Raw genomic sequence first — 23,231 nt, 5'->3', positions numbered from 1 at the left:
TTATGCCCCAGTCTGATGCACTCATTGCACTGTAAAGGCATCCGCATGCTTTCCAGCTGAAACAGTTCGGAAGAGTTTGTGCATATATTAATGACGACATTTGGTGACGTTTTTTGTTTGTTTTGATCTTTGGCAAGTTTTTTTTCCCGGTTGTCCGTGCACACATTTTTTTGAGGCAAGCTGAAGTTGGTAGCTGAAGTCTACGCCCCTTCATCGGTGATTAGTCAACATTAGGGATTATTTAATGAAGTGTTTGTCTTCAATGAGAGACGAATCGTTGATGCAATTTTTTTCACTGCACCAAACATCTTAGTTGGATGTAGAATTGCGCGACTAAGAGCTCCTCAGCAAAAACGTAACATTTATGACAGATTTCTTGAGTTATCTTAGATTAATTTGGACTATTTGGAGGAATAGCTACTGCGTCTCAAAATGGATTATCCGTACTATTGCAGCTTTCTTCTTGTTTTTCTAGCGAAGGTCTTTTAAGGGAGTATGCGAGCACATATTCGCCAGCCGAACTGAAGCATGCCGACGCCTTAACCCATAGAAATCCTATTTTAAGAGGTTCAGATACAATAAACTAGATTGAAGGTCAGCACTTGAGATTCCATAAAAACATGCCACTTCAATACAGCTAAGACCAGAAGTGACTTTCCGTGACAGGTTAGGAGAATTTACAAAGATGTTTAGGAAAATTAACATAGCAGGTTAGGAGAATTATGTTAAGGTTAGGAAAAGGGTTAGCAAAAAATGCTCTCCTAACCTGCTACGTCACTTTCGGTCGTAGCTGTATCGAAGTGGTTTTAGGGAGTCCCCATCAGCACTTTGCTTTGTATCCCTGAGGAGAGCATTCTGAGATAAAATGTGAATGATTAGGAAAACGTTATTGAGGAATAAAAAGAAGGTCTAAGCACCACCTCTAGCTTTGCTCAAAGATTCCCTTCATTAAGAATAGTGCATAATTGCACAACTGGATTATGCCCTGGGGGGACCAATGAACATCAGCCATTGATCAGTCCACCACTTCCTGGGTCACGGATGCCCCTGTTCTCTCTCATGTCCATACATACCCCAGCAGCACAGAGGTGTTCATCATGTTGTTATTTTTACAGTGTGTGATCCGCTCTAACTGGTTAAATGGGAAAATAAAGGGAGCGAAAGGCTGGTGTGTCACAGCGGAATTCCAATGAAAGGTCGATGAGCTTCACTGTGACATGACAGCAGCTTGTGCAGTGCGGTGGGGTGGGGTGGGGCCACATGGTCAGAACTAGTGTATGCGACGTCAGAGCAGAGTGCCAATCAAATCAAATGTCACATGCGCCAAATAAAAAAGGTGTAGACCTTACCGTGAAATGCTTACTTACAAGCCCTTAACCAACAATGCAGTTAAGAAAAAATAGAGTTAAGAAAATATTTACTAAATAAACTAAAGTTAAAAAAATTAAAAATAAAATAATAATTACACAATAAAATAACAATAACGAGGCTATATACAGGGGGTACCGGTACCGAGTCAAATGTGCGGGGTTACAGGTTAGTCGAGCTAATTGAAGTAATATGTACACTACCGGTCGAAAGTTTTGGGTAGGTAGGGAGGGGTAAAGTGACTATGCACTGCTCTTCTCTGTGTCACGGAGGCTCTCCGTACTGCTAAAGCTAACTCTCTCTCCTCTGCTCTTGTCCTTCTAGACCTGTCTGCTGCCTTTGATACTGTGAACCATCAGATCCTCCTCTCCACCCTCTCCGAGCTGGGCATCTCCGGCGCGGCTCACTCCTGGATTGCGTCCTACCTGACCGGTCGCTCCTACCAAGTGGCGTGGCGAGAAGCTGTCTCCGCACCACGTGCTCTCACCACTGGTGTCCCCCAGGGCTCAGTTCTAGGACCTCTCCTATTCTCCCTATACACCAAGTCACTTGGCTCTGTCATATCCTCACATGGCCTCTCCTATCATTGCTACGCTGACGATACACAACTAATCTTCTCCTTTCCCCCTTCTGATAACCAGGTCGTGAATCGCATCTCTGCATGTCTGGCAGACATATCAGTATGGATGACGGATCACCACCTCAAGCTGAACCTTGGCAAGACGGAGCTGCTCTTCCTCCCGGGGAAGGACTGCCCGTTCCATGATCTCGCCATCACGGTTGACAACTCCGTTGTGTCCTCCTCCCAGAGTGCGAAGAGCCTTGGCGTGACCCTGGACAACACCCTGTCGTTCTCCGCTAACATCAAGGCGGTGACCCGATCCTGCAGGTTCATGCTCTACAACATTCGGAGAGTACGACCCTGCCTTACACAGGAAGCGGCACAGGTCCTAATCCAGGCACTTGTCATCTCCCGTCTGGATTACTGCAACTCGCTGTTGGCTGGGCTCCCTGCCTGTGCCATTAAACCCCTACAACTCATCCAGAATGCCGCAGCCCGTCTGGTGTTCAACCTTCCCAAGTTCTCTCACGTCACCCTGCTCCTCCGCACACTCCACTGGCTTCCAGTTGAAGCTCGCATCTGTTACAAGACCATGGTGCTTGCCTATGGAGCTGTGAAGGGAACGGCACCTCTGTACCTTCAGGCTCTGATCAGTCCCTACACCCAAACGAGGGCATTGCGTTCATCCACCTGTAAATAATAAACAGCGAGTAGCATCAGTGTCCGGGTAGCCATTTGATGAACTGTTCAGCAGTCTTATGGCTTGGGGGTAGAAGCTGTTAAGGAACCTTTTGGACCTAGACTTGGCTCTCCGGTACCGCTTACCGTGCGGTAGCAGAGAGAACAGTCTATGACTCGGTTTGCTGGACTCTTTGGCAATTTTTAGGGCCTTCCTCTGATACCGCCTGGTACAGAGGTTGTGGATGACAGGAGGCTTGGCCCTATTTATGTACTGGGCCATACGCACTATCCTCTGTAGGGCCTTGCGGTCAGATGCCGAGCAGTTGCCATAACAGGTGGTGATGCAACCAGTCAGGATGCTCTCGATGGTGTAGCTGTAGAACTGTTTGAGGATCTGAGGACCCATGCCAAATCTTTTGAGTCTCCTGAGAGGGAATAGGTGTTGTCATGCGCTCTTCACGACTGTCTTGGTGTGTTTGGACCATGATAGTTTGTTGGTGATGTGGACACCAAGGAACTTGACGCTCTCGACCTGCTCCACTACAGCCTCGTCGATGAGAATGGGGGCGTGCTCGGCCCCCCTTTTCCTGTAGTGCACGATCATCTCCTTTGTCTTGATCACGTTGAGGGAGAGGTTGTTGTCCTGGCAGCATACTGCCAGGTCTCTGACCTCTTCCCTATAGGCTGTCTCATCGTTGTTGGTGATCAGGCCTACCACTGTTGTGTCGTCGGCAAACTTAATGATGGTGTTGGAGTCGTGCTTGGCCACGCAGTCGTGAGTGAACAGGGAGTACAGGAGGGGACTAAGCACGCAGCCCTGAGGGGCCCCCGTGTTGAGGATCAGTGTGGCAGATGTGTTGTTGCCTACCCTTACCACCTGGGGGTGGCCCGTCAGGAAGTCCAGGATCCAGTTGCAGACGGAGGTGTTTAGTCCCAGGATCCTTAGCTTACTGATGAGCTTTGAGGGCACTATGGTGTTGAACGCGGAGCTGTAGTCAATGAACAGCATTCTCACGTAGGTGTTCCTTTTGTCCAGGTGGGAAAGGGCAGTGTGGAATGCAATAGAGATTGCGTAATCTGTGGATCTGTTGTTGCTTTGTACGCATCTCTGTGTGTGGAGTAAAGGTGGTCTAGAGTTTCCCCCCCCTCTGGTTACACATGACATGCTGGTAGAAATGAGGTAAAACGGATTGAAGTTTTCCTGTATTAAAGTCCCCAGCCACTAGGAGCGCCGCTTCTGGATGAGCATTTTCTTGTTTGCTTATGGCCTTATACAGCTAGTTGAGTGCGGTCTTAGTGCCAGCATCGGTTTGTGGTGGTAAATAGACAGCTACAAAAAATATAGATTAAAACTCTCTGGGTAAATAGCGTGGTCTACAGCTTATCATGAGATACTCTTCCTCAGGCGAGCAAAACCTTGAGACTTCTTTAATATTAGATTTCGCGCACCAGCTGTTATTGACAATTAGACACAGACCACCACCCCTAGTCTTACCGGTGGTAGCTGTTCGGTCTTGCCGATGCACAGAAAACCCAGCCAACTGTATATCATCCATGTCGTTGTTCAGCCACGACTCAGTGAAACATAAGACATTACAGTTAACGTTCCGTTCGTAGGATAGTCTCGAACGGAGCTCATCCAGTTTATTCTCCAATGATTGCACGTTGGCCAATAAGACGGATGGTAGAGGCGGGTTACCCATTCGCTGACGAATTCTCACAAGGCACGCGGATCTGCATCCCCTGTATCGGCGTCTCCTCTTAATGCGAATGACAGGGATTTGGGGCTGGTCCGGTATCAGCAGTAAATCCTTCGCATCCGACACTAAAACATTCTCGAAATTCTATAGCCTGCATCAACTAGACACAAAATATTACCTTTGTCCTTGGCAACTGCAACACCCACTTAACTGATGCTTTTCTTACCATTTACATTTCAGTGTTTATCTCATAGAAAGAATGAATAGAACGGGCATCCCCATTAGAGGTTCCAAGTCTGTTCTATTCATCCTTTTTCTGTGGTTTATCTATCCTCTATCTAATCTAGATTGCGAGAGACTTTACAGTATGGTGGAAAGGAAGGAATTTGGACATAACATGAGATGTTAAATCCCTGTACTACGTAACGGTTTGACTCATTCTCAAGAACTCTATTTCCTTGCCACACTGAATTTCTCATGCATTGTGTAGTCAGTGACTCAGACCTCACTCATTCAGTTATAACAGGAAAGAAAAGGGAAGAAAAAAAGCATGTTTCGAGTCTGGAAAACATCGATGTTTTGTGTGCTTCTTCTTTACATTTGAGTCATAAAGCCTAGAGTGATGGCCTCCCCTACAAGTCCCCATGTCACGCAAGGCATGGCAACCCCTGCACTGGAAAGGAAGGGTGCCTGTACTCAAAACAGGTCTTTGCCACCTGGTCTGCTTAACCAGCTGCATAAGAATGTGCACCTATTGGCCTGACTAATATTTACACTACCGTTCAAAAGTTTGGGTCACTTAGAAATGTCCTTGTTTTCGAAAGAAAAGCTATTTTTTTGTCCATTAAAATAACATCAAATTGATCAGAGATACAGTGTGACATTGTTAATGTTGTAAATGGCTATTGTAGCTGGAAACGGCTGATTTTTTATGGAATATCTACATAGGCGTACAGAGACCCATTATCAGCAACCATCAGTCCTGTGTTCCAATGGCACGTTGTGTTTGCTAATCCAAGTTTATAATTTTAAAAGGCTAATTGATCATTAGAAAACCATTTTACAATTATGTTAGCACAGCTGAAAACGGTTGTGCTGATTAAAGAAGCAATAAAACCAGAGAAAAACCGATCTCTCAGACTGCCCATCTTAATCTTTTATTTTTATTGGCCAGTCTGAGATATGGCTTTTTCTTTGCAACTCTGCCTAGAAGGTCAGCATTCCAGAGTCGCCTCTTCACTGTTGACGTTAAGACTGGTGTTTTGTAGGTACTATTTAATGAAGCTGCCAGTTGAGGACCTGTGAGGCGCATGTTTCTCAAACTAGACATTCTAATATATTTGTCCTCTTGCTCAGTTGTGCACCGGGGCCTCCCACTCCTCTTTCTATTCTGGTTAGAGCCAATTTGCGCTGTTCTGTGAAGGTAGTAGTACACAGCGTTGTACGAGATCTTCAGTTTCTTGGCAATTCTCGCATGGAATAGCCTACATTTCTCAGAACAAGAATAGACTGACAAGTTTCAGAAGAAAGTTATTTTTTTGAGCCTGTAATCGAACCCACAATTGCTGATGCAATTGGCCAGTTTTATTGCTTCTTTAATCAGCACAACAGTTTTCAGCTGTGCTAAGATAATTGCTAAAGGGTTTTCTAATGATCAATTAGCCTTTTAAAATGATAAACTTGGATTAGCAAACACAACGTGCCATTGGAACACAGGACTGATGGTTGCTGATAATGGGCCTATGTAGATATTCCATAAAAAAAAATCAGCCGTTTCTAGCTACAATAGCCTTTTACAACATTAACAATGTCTACACTGTATTTCTGATCAATTTGATGTTATTGTAATGGTCAAAAAAATTGCTTTTCTTTCGAAAACAAGGACATTTCTAAGTGACCCCAAACTTTTGAACGGCAGTTAAACGTTTTTTTGAGCTGTTGCATAAGCTGCTGGGTTCAAATAAAGTTAGAAGATATATAAAATGTCGGCCAATTTGTCCCTGGTCACTAAAATAACCAGATCAATGAAACACCACATGGATGTCCTGCCTGTATAAATGCTCTGCCTATGTTTTACCAATAGCAATCTCTTGTCCCCACGTCTCAGCTGTGTTTTCGTCCCTCATCTCCGTCTCTGCCTGCGTGTGGCTCTGTGAAATCAACCTCCGTTAAGAAAGCCAATTAAGGCTGGATTTCTGTCACTTTAAAGCACTGCGGCTCTTTACAGAAATACCCTTTACAGCTTTGTGGCAGCATTTCTCAATAACAGCGCAGTGGCAAATAGCATAGTGATTGTCGGGATTTGACGTTTGCTTGGGATTTAAGCAGCAGCACGAGGGGGTGGCATGTTGTGTTCCATCAGTCATGAAAGGATTGGTTTCTACTCCGCGGTCCACTCTCAGTTCTCAGCTGCACTCACAGACGGGAGGAGGGGAGGGGTCTTTTCAAATGTTCCGGCAGTTAGAAGCATTAGTTTGTGGCATTTTTAAATGCGCAGGCAACAAGTCCCATTTAATGATCTTCCCTAATGGTTTTCCCTGCCGTGTCCTTTTCGTCATATGTCAGATGTGTCTTAAAGCGTTGCCTGAAAAACAGCATTATTATAACTGACTACAGCCCAGTTTATGATATCTTATAAAGGAAGTCAAACTTCAGTCAAGGACTTTTCTGCCATTGAAATCCTTGGGTGAGCCACCTATAGTATGTGTTTTTTCAGGTTGCCCAAGTCCTAACAGTGTAGCATACATAAATAACGCTTTCAGTGTAAACTTAATCGACTAAAACCAGATATAAAGTATGTAGGAAAGATAATGGACCTAGATATGGGCAGCAGGTAGCCTAGCGGTTAAGAGCGTTGGACCAGTAACCGAAAGGTCGCTGGTAGAATCCCCGATCCGACTAGGTGAAAAATCTGTTGATGTGCCCTTGAGCAAGGCGCTTAACACTAATTGCTCATGTAAGTCGCTCTGGATAACAGCGTCCGCTAAATTACTAAAATGTAAATGTAATATTTTTTTAAAATAATACAATCTTTGATAACTAACAATCACCTAAATAAAAGCTAGACAGTCAGGGAGAATTGAAAATTCCAAAACCAATGAATTTAGCAGTATATATTTTGTTATTATGTGTGAGCAAAAGAACACCGCATTAGCCATGGCAAAATGCATAGAATTGCAGGAAATTAGCTTTAAACTGCAAACATTTTCTCTCAGCTGCATGGCAAAATTTGTACAATTGCAGGAAATCTGCTTTAAAACTGCAAAAATTTGAGAAATTTTTTGAATTGCAGGAAATTTCTCTACACCACCAAGAAGGGGGGCCTCACATTTTCTCTAAAATACAGCCACGCCAACGGGCCGACCGCACCCCCTGCTACGCCCACCACCTAAGCCCCTTTTTGATCAAGAAAAAACCCTGACTTCAGCTCATCAGAATGATGGAGTCACTTATTGTGAATCAGTTGTGACAGCCCTCGCTTGAAACATGAAAGTGTTGGAATGCCATTTACCTCCTGACAGTGTATTTGAATGAGCCACCAGGGGTCTTGGTAAATGAGAGTGAGTTAATCAGCCTTGGAATGAATGATAAGACGCAATTACAGCACAGAGACATTCAGGTAGAGGAACCTTGAGTGTATGTCTTATCCAACAGTCTACTCAGCAAATTGGATGTAGTCTATCACATTTATATTTTAGTCATTTAGCAGACGCTCTATCACAGTGCCATCCGTTTTGTCACCAAAGCCCCATATACTACCCACTATTGTGACCTGTACGCTCTCGTTGGCTGGCCTTCACTACATATTCGTCCCACTGGCTCCAGGTCATCTATAAATCACTTCTAGGCAAATCCCTGCCTTATCTTAGATTGGTCACCACAGCAACACCCACCCGTTCCAGCAGGTACTTACTGGTCATCCCCAAAGCAAACACCTCCTTTGGCCGCCATTCCTTCCAGTTCTCTGCTGCAATTGACTGGAACGAACTGCAAAAATCTCTGAAGCTGGAGACACTTATCTCCCTCACTAACTTTAAGCATCAGTTGTCAGAGCAGCTTACCGATCACTGCACCTGTACACAGCCCATCTGTAATTAGCCCATCCAACTACCTCATCCCCATATTGTTATTTACATTGTTATTTATTTTGCTCATTTGCACCCCAGTATCTCTATTTGCACATCATCTTCTGCACATCTATCACTCCAGCGTTAATACTAAATTGTAATTATTTTGCACTATGGCCTATTTATTGCCTTACCTCCATAACTTACTACATTTGCACACACTGTATATAGATTTTCTATTGTGTTATTGACTGTACGTTTTGTTTATTCCATATGTAACTCTGTGTTGTTGTTGTTTTTAAATCACACTGCTTTGCTTTATCTTGGCCAGGTCGCAGTTCTAAATGAGAACTTGTTCTCAACTGGCTTACCAGGTTAAATAAAGGTTAAATAAAAAATAAAATACATGTCTGAAATTACAGCACATCAAATGAAGGGATTCTGATTAGGCAATCTGAGGTAAAGGAGGCGGACATCTCAATACTATACTGAACAAAAATATAAAAACGCAACATGCAACAATTTCTAAGATTTTACTGAGTTACAGATCATAGAAGGAAATCAGTATTAGGCCCTAATCTATGTATTTCACATGACTGGGCAGGGGCGCAGCCATGGTTGGGCCTGGGTGGGCATAGGCCCACCCACTTGGGAGCCAGGCCCAGCTAATCAGAATGAGTTTTTCCCCACAAAAGGGCTTTATTACAGACAGAAATACTCCTCAGCACCCCCTCCCCCAGGTGAAGAAGCCGGATGTGGAGGTCCTGGGTAGGCGTGATTACAAATGGCCTGCGGACATACTGACAAATTCTCTAAAACGACGGAGGCGGCTTATGGTAGAGAAATTAACATTCAATTATCTGGCAACAGCTCAGGTGGACATCCCTGCAGTCAGCATGCCAATTGCACGCTCCCTCAATTTGAGACATCTGTGGCATTGTGTTGTGTGACAAAAATTCACATTTTAGAGTGGCCTTTTATTGTCCCATGCACAAGGTGCACCTGTGTAATGATGATGCTGTTTAATCAGCTTCTTGATATGCCACGCCTGTCAGGTGGATGGATTATCTTGGCAAAGGAGAAATGCTTAATAAAAGGAATGTAAACAAATTTGTGCACAACATTTTATAGAAATAAGCTTTTTGTGCATATGGAATATTTCTGGGATCTTTGATTTCAGCTCATGAAACATGGAACCAACACTTTACATGTTGTGTTTATATATTTGTTCAGTATAGATTGCTAGTGGGTACAGCAGTATTTAGAACAGAGCAAAATTGACTATAGCATACTATAGCATAGCAAAGCTTAGTCACTGACTTAGCTATACTTTTGTGTACAGTGGCATGTGAAAGTATTCACCCCCCTTGGCATTTTTCCTATTTTGTTGCCTTACAACCTGGAATTAAACTGGATTTTTGGGGGGTTTGTGTCATTTGATTTACACCTGTGTCATTTGCCTACCACTTTGTTTCACAATAAAAAATATTTTGCATCTTCAAACAAGAAATAAGACAAAAAAAACAGAAAACTTGAGCGTGCATAACTATTTTTCCTATAATTGTTGCCTTAACAACCTGGAATTAAACTGGATTTTTTGGGGGTTTGTGTCATTTGATTTACACCTGAGTCATTTGCCTACCACTTTGAAGATGCAAAATATTTTTTCTTGTGAAACAAACAAGAAATAAGACAAAAAAACAGAAAACTTGAGCGTGCATAACTATTCACCCCCCCCAAAGTCAATACTTTGTAGAGCCACCTTTTGCAGCAAATACAGCTGCAAGTCTCTTGGGGGATGTCTCTATAAGCTTGGCACATCTAGCCACTGGGATTTTTGCCCATTCTTCAAGTCAAAACTGCCCCAGCTCCTTCAAGTTGGATGGGTTCCGCTGGTGTACAGCAATCTTTAAGTCATACCACAGATTCTCAATTGGATTGAGGTCAGGCTTTGACTAGGCCATTCCAAGACATTTAAATGTTTCCTCTTAAACCAATTGAGTGTTGCTTTAGCAGTATGCTTAGGGTCATTGTCCTGCTGGAAGGTGAACCTCCGTCCCAGTCTCAAATCTCTGGAAGACTGAAACAGGTTTCCCTCAAGAATTTCCCTGTATTTAGCGCCATCCATCATTCCTTCAATTCTGACCAGTTTCCCAGTCCCTGCCGATGAAAACATCCCCACAGCATGATGCTGCCACCACTATGCTTCACTGTGGGGATGGTGTTCTCGAGGTGATGAAAGGTGTAGGGTTTGCGCCAGACATAGCGTTTTCCTTGATGGCCAAAAAGCTCAATTTTAGTCTCATCTGACCAGAGTACCTTCTTCCAAATGTTTGGGGAGTCTCCCACATGGCTTTTGGCAAACACCAAATGTGTTTGCTTATTTCTTTCTTCAAGCAATGGCTTTTTTCTGGCCACTCTTCCGTAAAGCCCAGTTCTGTGGAGTGTACGGCTTAAAGTGGTCCTATGGACAGATACAATCTCCGCTGTGGAGCTTTGCAGCTCCTTCAGGGTTATCTTTGGTCTCTTTGTTGCCTCTCTGATTAATGCCCTCCTTGCCTAGTCTGTGAGTTTTGGTGGGCGGCCCACTCTTAGCAGGTTTGTTGTGGTGCCATATTCTTTCATTTTTTTAAATAATGGATTTAATGGTGCTCCGTGGCTTCCAGCTGAAGCTCGCATCTACTACAAAACCATGGTGCTTGCCTATGGAGCTGTGAGGGGAACGGCACCGCCTTACCTTCAGGCTCTGATCAGACCCTACACCCAAACAAGGGCACTACGTTCATCCACCTCTGGCCTGCTAGCCCCCCTACCTCTACGGAAGCACAGTTCCCGCTCAGCCCAGTCAAAGCTATTCGCTGCCCTGGCACCCCAATGGTGGAACAAGCTCCGCCAGGACAGCGGAGTCACTGACCACCTTCCGGAGACACTTGAAACCCTACCTCTTTAAGGAATACCTGGAATAGTATAACAGTAATCCTGGGGCCTTTCAGAACAGGTGTATATATACTGAGATCATGTGACAGATCATGTGACACTTAGATTGCACACAGGTGGACTTTATTTAACTAATTATGTGACTTCTGAAGGTAATTGGTTGCACCAGATCTTATTTAGGGGCTTCATAGCAAAGGGGGTGAATACATATGCACACACCACTTTTCCATTATTTATTTTGTAGAATTTTCTGAAACAAGTTATTTTTTTCATTTCACTTCACCAATTTGGACTATTTTGTGTATGTCCATTACATGAAATCCAAATAAAAATCAATTTAAATTACAGGTTGTAATGCAACAAAATAGGAAAAACGCCAAGGGGGATGAATACTTTTGCAAGGCACTGTACATGACATGAAATCTAATAAGCTATTCTGAGCTGATACATGATGATACTGACATGAACAATGATATGCTGCAAGAAGGCCTAAAATATCTCGTAATGTAATGGCACAATCCAATGTCATTATATTTTCGATACAATTATCACACCACACGATCCCAGTTCCTAAACCTACTTTAAAAAACAAACGCTATCTTTCATTATGGGAAACCGTACAGCTCTTCCACCTCAAAATAATCACACAGGAGCATATGCATATCCATAGGGCCAATATCCGACGCTTTCTGCAATCAGTAGCATGAAGAACATACAGTGTCTTCTAGAGTCTTCTTCTGTATGTACTTCACAGGGGATATGAGTGGAGCTATGTGGTTCCCCAATGGCAAACGTGCATAAAGATGGCAGAATTCAGATGACACCATTGTTTTAGCACTATCCACCAAGTTTTTAAACTACGGCACGCGATATGGTTCAATGCGCCAATAAAATTAGCACAATCTACTTTTTCAAATTGCCGGCGAGTTGAAGCTAACATTTGGATCATGTATGCTCTGCTAATGACCATACAAAAAAAAGAAAAGCAGAGCGCAATGTACAATACGGTGAATTTATCAAAAGGAGGAGTTTGTGATAAGTGCATGGGGGCCGCCACCTTTATGCACCTCCGCTATTACTAGGTATTTCTGTTGGCTAATTATACCAGCAACACTTCCCCATGGTAAACCCACACACATAAACATAGCAGTATACTGTACTGAAACAACCCTAGGTATATCATTGTTATTATAAATATAATCTATTTCTATGAAAATAGCCACCATACCCAAATTCTGAGGTATTCCAGCGATGTCCTCATCCACAGGTTCTTAAGTCACAGGCATCTGAAACACACAAAGGAGCAGGTTGAATTTTATTCAAAGGGTTCCAATAAAGTAGCTATTAGCTAGTGACTTCATTTCACACGCGTGATAGAAAGGATTCATTGCATGTGCTGCTATGCTGGGTTCCCTCCTCCAGAATCGTGATACACCAGGGGACTCACTAACCTGAGACAACCCTACAAACATTGTGTGTGGAACCACTTCTTTATCACACCCAGTTACCTAATGATGTCCACTGGGATTTGAGTGACATAACTCACAATGATAACAGGTTTCAAAAATAGATCACTGAAAATCTGGGAACTTTTTACACACCCCAAACTGTAAATTAACACAGTGAGTGTTTGATATTCCTGTAACTTCCTCTAAGAACTCTTGAAGGATATGTATATTTTCTAAATAAATTATCCTTAAATTAGCTAATACAGCTTTCAGGTTTCCAGCTAAAAGTTTACCTCTGTTTTCTCTCTGAGTGTTTATCTGCCTTGAGCTGATCACACACAATATTATTCAGTGTAAAAGTGGTATTTTTTTGTGCTGCTCAGGGCCGTGGATAAGCAAGCCTTACAGGAAGATGTGGAAGAGAATAACAAATGTGAACGCTTGTGCTGTGGCCACCAGCAATGCGTGACAATCAGCTGTTGGGGCCCTGGATTACAGCCTCTCACTCACACACACGCATGTACAGACACACACCAGGGTTTTTTCTGGATCAACATGGGGCTTAGGTGGTGGGCGTGGCAGGGGTGTGGCCATTGGAGTGGCCAATGGTGCGTTAGCTGACCACATTTTTTAGGCACTCCTGTTGGCCGCAGTGACAAAATATAGCTGTTTTAAAGCTCATTTCCAGCAATTCTACCCAGATACAGTGAGGGAAAAAAGTATTTGATCCCATGCTGATTGTGTACATTTGTCCACTGACAAAGAAATGATCAGTCTATAATTTTAATGGTAGGTTTATTTGAACAGTGAGAGACAGAATAACAACAAATAAATCCAGAAAAACGCATGTCAAAAATGTTTAAATTGATTTGCATTTTAATGAGGGAAATAAGTATTTGACCCCCTCTCAATCAGAAAGATTTCTGGCTCCCAGGTGTCTTTTATACAGGTAACGAGCTGAGATTAGGAGCACACTCTTAAAGGGAGTACTCCTAATCTCAGCTTGTTACCTGTATAAAAGACACCTGTCCACACAAGCAAATCAATCAATCAGATTCCAAACTCTCCACCATGGCCAAGACCAAAGGGCTCTCCAAGGATGTCAGGGACAAGATTGTAGACCTACACAAGGTTGGAATGGGCTACAAGACCATCGCCAAGCAGCTTGGTGAGAAGGTGACAACAGTTGGTGCGATTATTCGCAAATGGAAGAAACACAAAATAACTGTCAATCTCCCTCGGCATGGGACTCCATGCAAGATCTCACCTCGTGGAGTTGCAATGATCATGAGAACAGTGAAGAATCAGCCCAGAACTACACGGGAGGATCTTGTCAATGATCTCAAGGCAGCTGGAACCATAGTAACCAAGAATACAATTGGTAACACACTACGCCGTGAAGGACTGAAATCCTGCAGCGCCCGCAAGGTCCCCCTGCTCAAGAAAGCACATACAGTGGGGAAAAAAAGTATTTAGTCAGCCACCAATTGTGCAAGTTCTTCCACTTAAAAAGATGAGAGGCCTGTAATTTTCATCGTAGGTACACGTCAACTATGACAGACAAATTGAGAAAAAAAATCCAGAAAATCACATTGTAGGATTTTTAATGAATTTATTAGCAAATTATGGTGGAAAATAAGTATTTGGTCACCTACAAACAAGCAAGATTTCTGGCTCTCACAGACCTGTAACTTCTTCTTTAAGAGGCTCCTCTGTCCTCCACTCGTTACCTGTATTAATGGAACCTGTTTGAACTTGTTATCAGTATAAAAGACCTGTCCACAACCTCAAACAGTCACACTCCAAACTCCACTATGGCCAAGACCAAAGAGCTGTCAAAGGACACCAGAAACAAAATTGTAGACCTGCACCAGGCTGGGAAGACTGAATCTGCAATAGGTAAGCAGCTTGGTTTGAAGAAATCAACTGTGGGAGCAATTATTAGGAAATGGAAGACATACAACACCACTGATAATCTCCCTCGATCTGGGGCTCCACGCAAGATCTCACCCCGTGCGGTCAAAATGATCACAAGAACGGTGAGCAAAAATCCCAGAACCACACGGGGGGACCTAGTGAATGACCTGCAGAGAGCTGGGACCAAGGGTAACAAAGCCTACCATCAGTAACACACTACGCCACCAGGGATTCAAACCCTGCAGTGCCAGACGTGTCCCCCTGCTTAAGCCAGTACATGTCCAGGCCCGTCTGAAGTTTGCTAGAGTGCATTTGGATGATCCAGAAGAGGATTGGGAGAATGTCATATGGTCAGATGAAACCAAAATATAACTTTTTGGTAAAAACTCAACTTGTCGTGTTTGGAGGACAAAGAATGCTGAGTTGCATCCAAAGAACACCATACCTACTGTGAAGCATGGGGGTGGAAACATCATGCTTTGGGGCTGTTTTTCTGCAAAGGGACCAGGACGACTGATCCGTGTAAAGGAAAGAATGAACGGGGCCATGTATCGTGAGATTTTGAGTGAAAACCTCCTTCCATCAGCAAGGGCATTGAAGATGAAATGTGGCTGGGTCTTTCAGCATGACAATGATCCCAAACACACCGCCCGGGCAACGAAGGAGTGGCTTCGTAAGAAGCATTTCAAGGTCCTGGAGTGGCCTAGCCAGTCTCCAGATCTCAACCCCATAGAAAATCTTTGGAGGGAGTTGAAAGTCTGTGTTGCCCAGCGACAGCCCCAAAACATCACTGCTCTAGAGGAGATCTGCATGGAGGAATGGGCCAAAATACCAGCAACAGTGTGTGAAAACGTTTGACCTGTGTCATTGCCAACAAAGGGTATATAACAAAGTATTGAGAAACTTTTGTTATTGACCAAATACTTATTTTCCACCATAATTTGCAAATAAATTCATTAAAAATCCTACAATGTGATTTTCTGGATTTCTTTTTCTCATTTTGTCTGTCATAGTTGACGTGTACCTATGATGAAAATTACAGGCCTCTCTCATCTTTTTAAGTGGGAGAACTTGCACAATTGGTGGCTGACTAAATACTTTTTTTCCCCACTGTATACAGGGCCATCTGAAGTTTGCCAATGAACATCTGAATGATTCAGAGGAGAACTGGGTGAAAGTGTTGTGGTCAGATGAGACCAAAATCGAGCTCTTTGGCATCAACTCAACTCGCCGTGTTTGGAGGAGGAGGAATGCTGCCTATAACCCCAAGAACACCATCCCCACCTTCAAACATGGAGGTGGAAAGATTATGCTTTGGGGGTGTTTTTCTGCTAAGGGGACAGGACAACTTCAACGCATCAAAGGGACGATGGACGGGGCCATGTACCGTCAAACCTTGGGTGAGAACCTCCTTCCCTCAGCCAGGGCATTGAAAATGGGTCGTGGATGGGTATTCCAGCATGACAATGACCCAAAACACACGGCCAAGGCAACAAAGGAGTGGCTCAAGAAGAAGCACATTAAGGTCCTGGAGTGGCCTAGCCAGTCTCCAGACCTTAATCCCATAGAAAATCTGTGGAGGGAGCTGAAGGTTCGAGTTGCCAAACGTCAGCCTCGAAACCTTAATGACTTGGAGAAGATCTGCAAAGAGGAGTGGAACAAAATCCCTCCTGAGATGCGTGCAAACCTGGTGGCCAACTACAAGAAACGTCTGACCTCTTTGATTGCCAACAAGGGTTTTGCCACCAAGTACTAAGTCATGTTTTGCAGAGGGGTCAAATACTTATTTCCCTCATTAAAATGCAAATCAATTTATAACATTTTTGACATGCGTTTTTCTGGATTTTTTTGTTGTTATTCTGTCTCTCACTGTTCAAATAAACCTACCATTAAAATTATAGACTGATCATGTCTTTGTCAGTGGGAAAACGTACAAAATCAGCAGGGGGTCAAATACCTTTTTCCCTCACTGTACAATTAAGCAGTTTTAATAGCAACGTGCATGCCCCTGTCTTTTTCAGCCATCTTCCTGTGTTTGAAATGGGCTCAATGGAATACAAGTGTTTTTCTGTTGGATCTATAAGCACGCTGAAGCTTTGCTGGGATTTAACGCACTGTCTCAACACTTAAATCACAAGAAAGATAACTTTATTTTTTTATGGGTGTTTATTTTTTGTGGAATTGAAACAAGTTATACATTTAATACAGTTGCCATTTTGACAAATTAGATGTGCTGAAATGAAAGCAACTCCCGAAAATGAATACTCGGATTATAATGATATGTCTGATCTCGCAAACAATGTAAAGTATGTTTAGATGGGTGTAATCTAGAGCAAATCGTGTTGATTTTTAATCCAAGGGTATCCTGCTATTGACAAACTTGTTGAATTATGCAAGAGAACGTTACAACAACAGTAATTAATGAGGCAGTCTAGACAGTGCAGGTGATTGAGTGCAGGTAGAGTAGACCGAGCAAGTGTTTGGTGGTTGCAGCCCTGTTCCACCCATTTATGTTAGTGTTATAATATATGTAAATACACTGTGTATTTATGCAAATGAGGCACATACGTTTCTATTTTAACACAAAATATTTTTAGAAAACCTGATACAACAAGAAAATGTGAGTGCCTTTTTTTTTTACATTTCACAATAAATTAAATACCTGACTTCGCACCAAAATCTCATTAATTTGTCTGTACCAGTAAAATGGTTTATGTGCTATAATTTCAGTCAATATCTGATGGGTTATAACATTTCAAAAAGTTTGGAGTATTTTCATTCATTGTCCAACTGTTGCATTCTTTTTTTTTTTTACATCATTTTGATGACCCTTGCTAATTGGAAAGCTAATTTCCAGTAGTTCTACACATCTTGCCATGGCTTACGCTATCGGAGTGATTCAAATAGTATAACCAAATCAATGGGGGCCTCCTGCCATGACAAAAATACTCCTGAATGCATAATATTTTGAATTTTAGATTCTCCCTGACTGTCTAGCTTTTATTTTAGTGATTGTTCGTTCTCAAAGATGATATTAAAAAATATATAGGTCCATTATTTTTCCTACATACTTTATATGTTACACTGAAAACGTTTTTCCATCCCAATATTTTTTTTTACTGTTTGGAAATTGGCGGTCCGAATAAACACTTAGGCCCAAGACTTTTCTATGCAGAAAAAACCTGCACACACAAGTCCAAACACGTACGCACACACACACTTCAAACAGGCTCAGCACTGTTTGATATTTCACCTAATTGAAAATCATGTTGATTAAAGCCATGGAGAATATATTGGAACAGAGTCTTCCTCGCCGAGGTCACCCACAGTGTTTTGGACACTGTTATAGGGCTCATTTACTATGGAACAAGCCAGTCAACAATAAGGGAATTAGATAAAAGTCTGAATTAGAACCCTTTTAAGCCTGTGGCTTATAGCATAAGGGCACAGCTATGGGAAGAGCTTGACCATAGAGCTTTATGTTAGGAGCCATAGAAATATAATTTATATTTTAAGAGCCATCCTTACGGTCACTCCTGAACAGTGGGTTGGTTTAAGAGCACCCCTTATTGTGATGGTTTTCTCTTGCCTCTGCCCTGGTAGCACTCTGTGCCATAGTTAATAACTGCTGGGATGTTCATATTGCTCCTAATCTATGCTCCCCCTGCTCTCATTATGTGCTAATGTGGCTCTCTAGATGCCTCTTTACTCAATGTCCAGCATCCAGCTACCTGGGCTTTGTTGAACTTTCTGTAACAAATTACTTTGTGAAAAGTGTGTTAGACTAACAAAGTTTGATTGATTGATTGTACTGCAATTTTTGTCTCATCAATCCAATATAGCGACCAATTAGAGCAGCTGTTGGTGCCGAGGCTGTAAATGGGTGGTTTTAGGGGTGAGATGGAGGCACACAGCTGGTGTACTCAAGGTCACTTGAATTGGTCCAATGAAAAAGCAGCTGCATATAAAGCGAGCCTAGCGAGGGTTGTTTGCAAAAAAAACAAATGAACGAATGTTTCCACTGAGGTGAGGGAAGGGCAGTGCTCTGTTATTAACAAGCACCTGGACTGGGCGATGGTGTGCTCCACAGGGCCATGTTCAGTCTTGTTTGGGCTAAGCTTGAATAATTTAACGGCGGTAGAGAAAGCTATGGTTCATGTAACTGAGCCCGTGGAAAAAAAGTATTTATTTTCCAGGGACATTGAGTATGGGAGAGAGAATAAGAACCTGAGTCACTATGTTACACTCAGGGCTTTTCACTTGGTGGAACCTAGGTGGCTGGCTCTCCTTCGCCCCCATTATGGAGGCATGTATTATGAGGCTGGTGGTACTGTACTAACACAACTACAAAAGACTAGACATTTACTACAAATATTGTGGCTCTTCTGCCTCATTTACATTTAGTCAACAGAAAACCATGACATTACATAAACCTCTTGTATCAATGAATAAATAAACATGTTTAACCAGGCTCTATTTCAAGCCTATGAGTGAAAAGCATTCTTCCCTGAGGAAACCATTGGAGAATCTCCAAACAGCAGGAGGTCCAGTGTGCCATGCTAAACTTAACTTACAAGCAATTCACTAAACAGTAAGGCCACAATGTGCAGAGGAGAAATGAATGTGTATTTCCATACTATAATAGGAGTGATTTTGTGCATTTTTCATACACAAGACAAATGGAAACCAAGGACAGAGAGTAATGGATTAAAAGCATACTTTGTGTGTGTGTTGCGTGTCTGTGAGGGGGAAGAGCGAGCAAGAGAGAGACAAGGCGGTAAAATCAGGATGATAGAGAACGGTGTACGAACAGCCACTCACCTTTAAGAGCGTATGCTGCGTGTTCCAGACCGATTGCCCTGAGTGTGTCCCCTCTGGCTCCACTTCCTGCCCCTCCTCCTCCTCGCTTTCTTGGCATGTGAACCTCTGGGCTAATGATAACCTGAAACAAAAGTAGGTGGATGGAAAAACACGGTCGTGTCAGTACCTCAGGTGTCAATCTCCCGACTCTTCGCATATGGAACAAGCCAGGGGACAGGGTGCGAGGCAAGCCTCATCCAGGAGTCGGTTTCATTCCTTGTCCTTGACATTCACTCCCACACTGTCTGAATGACTGCTGCCACACACTAGCTCCCTCTTCTAAGCATGGTGTTTTAGACAGCCACTGTGCATTCTCAAAGTGATTCTCAGAATCCGAATCAAAAAGGCCTTGATAATACATTTCTGTTTGTATTGAACAATCTGTCTGGAAGAGAGACCGTAGTCCTTTTCAAACAGCAATCCAGTGTTTCTGATGTGAGCATGATTAAGTGACACAACCTTTAGAAATATTATCAAAGCTCTACATTTTGACAGTAAATAATACGGTACATAATTAGACTACCAAAAGTCCTTTACTTTTTCCTGCCCTTTTCTTTTTGACTTGAAATGAATGGGTGACGTTTGCATAACGTCAGCATGCAGGGCAGGTTTTATACATTCAGGCTACTTTGTTTCCTTGGATGAGCCCTGCAGTTGAGTGGGTAAACTAATTTGTTCAAAGTAAGGTCACAGGAGCCAAACCGCCCTGTCAAGAGAGTGACTAATACCCCGGGCACAGCCCAATAGATACAGTAAACCTGACTCAATTTCTCACCTCCAATTTATTAAGACTTACCTAGGATATACTGGGATTTTGAATCCTTCATTTGAATAAAATAAATGAAATAGAGAGTAGCCGATGACCCTCGACACATTTGTTGCCTGGAGACGAGAGTTTACAGCTCTGCTCTGGCAAATCAGGGCTAACTTACTGACATGTCTCTGCCAATCAGAGTCAATGAGACAAAGCTATGAAGAAAAAAAAAAAGCTTTCCAGGGTTAAAATGTGTGCTACTGCAGATTGGACAAGGTTCACAGTACCTTCGTTGCTGCGTAGATTAAAATAAATACTGTAGCCCACTGGTTACCTCAATGCCATATTTTGCTTTATGCTCAAGTCATGAACAAAAATAATTGAGGTGTGTTCCACCTCGTCATTAATTCACATAGAAGTAGCCCATTTCAGTGTTGCGGACAATTTATATTTGAGTCTTTACTGAGCCGGACAAACTTCTCTCTTCGAGGAGAGCCCAAGCACTTCCCCAGTGTTTCCGCAGATCAAGTTTGCAGACATTTGCGCAGTCTTGCACGAACTGGCACATTTTCTGGCTGGCGCTCGCATTGCCTTCATTGTTGTTTTCCTTACAAATAATAACTTTGGACATGTGTGCGTTCCTATCAAAGTAAGTGCCTTATTTTCTGTATATCGTGTTGTCGTTTCTACTGTAGCATACAGTATGTATGTATGTATGTATGTATGGAGCATAATGTATTTACGGTTTCATTCACGTTTTCAAGTACTGGTGACAAATAATGCATTCCGATTATTGCATAGATTGTAATAGCAACCTATGATGTGTGTAAAATACTTTTTTGAAGGTTGTACTGATTATAGTGAGCTAATGCTAAGCTATTTGCAAGCTATGTGTGGCGCCATATTTGTTGACATTATACAATGCATTCTGGGTGTCACGTAAACGTCTGTCTGACCAAAGATGATATAATGAGGTGAAGGAATGGTTCACTCATCTTTCAAGTAAACCTCCGGAAGTGAAGGAAGGGACGTGAATGATTGTAGACGACACACCCCCTTCAACATGCACAGTGCAAACAGACCAAACTCATCTTGTCTCCTCTATTGGTTGATGCGAAAAAAACAAACATGGCGGCGCGCACAAACTACCCATTGTCGGATTACTTTAGTTTTCTAGAAAGTGTTTAACTCAATTATTTATATAAATGGTGAGCTCACCCGTGATGTGATGAATTATAAATAATAATTGCTATTAGCTAATTCATATTGTGGTTTCTGTCAGCCGAGAGTTATCTAAAAATGACGGCTTGTGTTACGTCAATCTTTCCTCAGTTAGCGCTAGGACTAATGTAGCCTACATGCTGTCGCTACTTCTGTGACTGTTTGAACATTGTATCCAAAAATAAACTGGTCACATTCAGGACATAACTTTGTAAGGACTGTGCTTGTGCAAAATGTTTGTGAAAAAACAGTGTGGCTAGCTGAAATGCTGACTGTTGCGTCAATCGAAACTGGACGTTCTAAATAAGCGTTCTAATCACACCAGTTTGAGCGTATGCGGCAGGGACCACTGACGAATGATCACACCCTTTTGTTGGTACGTGTGAAAAGGTTAAATGGAAGATGTTTAGAACCACCAAGACTTCCTAGAGCTGGCCACTCGGCCAAACTGAGCAATCGGGGGAGAAGGGCCTTGGTCAGGGAGGTGACCTAGAACCCGATGGTCACTCTGAAAGAGCTCCAGAGTTCCTCTTTGGAGATAGGAAAACATTTCAGAAGGACAACCATCTCTGCAGCACTCCACCAATCAGGCGTTTATGGTAGAGTGGCCAGACGGAAGCCACTCCACAGTAAAAGGCACATGACAGCCCGCTTGGAGTTTGCTAAAAGGCACCTAAAAAGGACTCAGACCATGAGAAACAAGATTCTCTAGTCTGATGAAACCAAGATTGAACTCTTTGTCCTGAATGCCAAGCGTCACGTCTGGAGGAAACCTGGCACCATCCCTACGGTGAAGCATGGTGGTGGCAGCATCATGCTGTAGGGATGTTTTTCAGCGGCAGGGACTGGGAGACTAGTCAGGATCAAGGGAAAGATGAATGGAGCAAAGTACAGAGAGATCCTTGATGAAAACCTGCTCCAGAGCGCTCAGGACCTCAGACTGGTGTTAAGGTTCACCTTCCAACAGGACATCAACCCTAAGTACACAGCCAAGACAACGCAGGAGTGGCTTCGGGACAAGTCTCTGAACATCCTTGAGTGGCCCAGCCAGAGACTGGACTTGAACCCGATCTAACAGATCTGAAAATACCTGAAAATAGCTGTGCAGTGACGCTCCCCATCCAACCTGACAGAGCTTGAGAGGATCTGCTGAGAAGAATGGGAGAAACTCCCCAAATACAGGTGTGCCAAGCTTGTAGCGTCATACCCAAGAAGACTCAAGGCTGTAATTGCTGCCAAAGGTGCTTCAACAAAGTACTGAGTAAAGGGTCGGAATACTTATGTAAATGTGATATCAGTTTATTTTATTTTATACATTTGCAAAAATGTATAAAAACCTGTTTTTGATTTGTCATTATGGGGTATTGTGTGTAGATTGATGAGGGGGAAAAAACTATTTAATCCATTTTAGAATAAGGCTGTAATGTAACAAAATGTGGAAAAAGTCAAGGGGTCTGAATACTTTCCGAATGCACTGTATGTGTAACTGATAGATGTGCGCACACACACACGTTCATGTTTTTAAATATATGTAAAGTATTTTGTCTGTAATGTATTTATTGTGTGTCGGACCCCAGTAAGACTATCTGTCGCCATTGGCGTCGGCTAATGGGGATCCTAATAAATCAAATACATCCAAAGCTAGGATATAATTAAAAGCATCAGGTGGAATGTCAGTTAAAATGTCAGCAGCTGTCTTCTGACTGGGAGACACTG

The 23,231-nt window shown here is 42.8% G+C and overlaps 1 protein-coding gene across 2 annotated transcripts in view; it reads right to left on the bottom strand.

Annotated features, from left to right (window-relative positions):
- The window catches only part of LOC311110569 (tight junction-associated protein 1-like), a 79,918-nt gene that overhangs the window by 28,981 nt on the left and 27,706 nt on the right, over positions 1-23,231 (bottom strand). For both annotated transcript variants that reach the window (XM_084153077.1, XM_084153076.1), the window contains exons 2-3: positions 19,502-19,622; positions 12,544-12,601 (exon numbers count right to left, since the gene is read on the bottom strand). The gene's annotated coding sequence lies outside the window, so the exon portion shown is untranslated. The remainder of the gene's footprint in view (positions 1-12,543; positions 12,602-19,501; positions 19,623-23,231) is intronic.

The sequence above is a fragment of the Coregonus lavaretus genome (genome assembly GCF_964263955.1).
Source record: "Coregonus lavaretus genome assembly, chromosome: 36".
Classification (NCBI taxonomy): Eukaryota; Metazoa; Chordata; class Actinopteri; order Salmoniformes; family Salmonidae; genus Coregonus; species Coregonus lavaretus.
The sequence above is the reverse complement of the archived record's forward strand: the minus strand, read 5'-3'. Positions and strand labels throughout refer to the sequence as shown.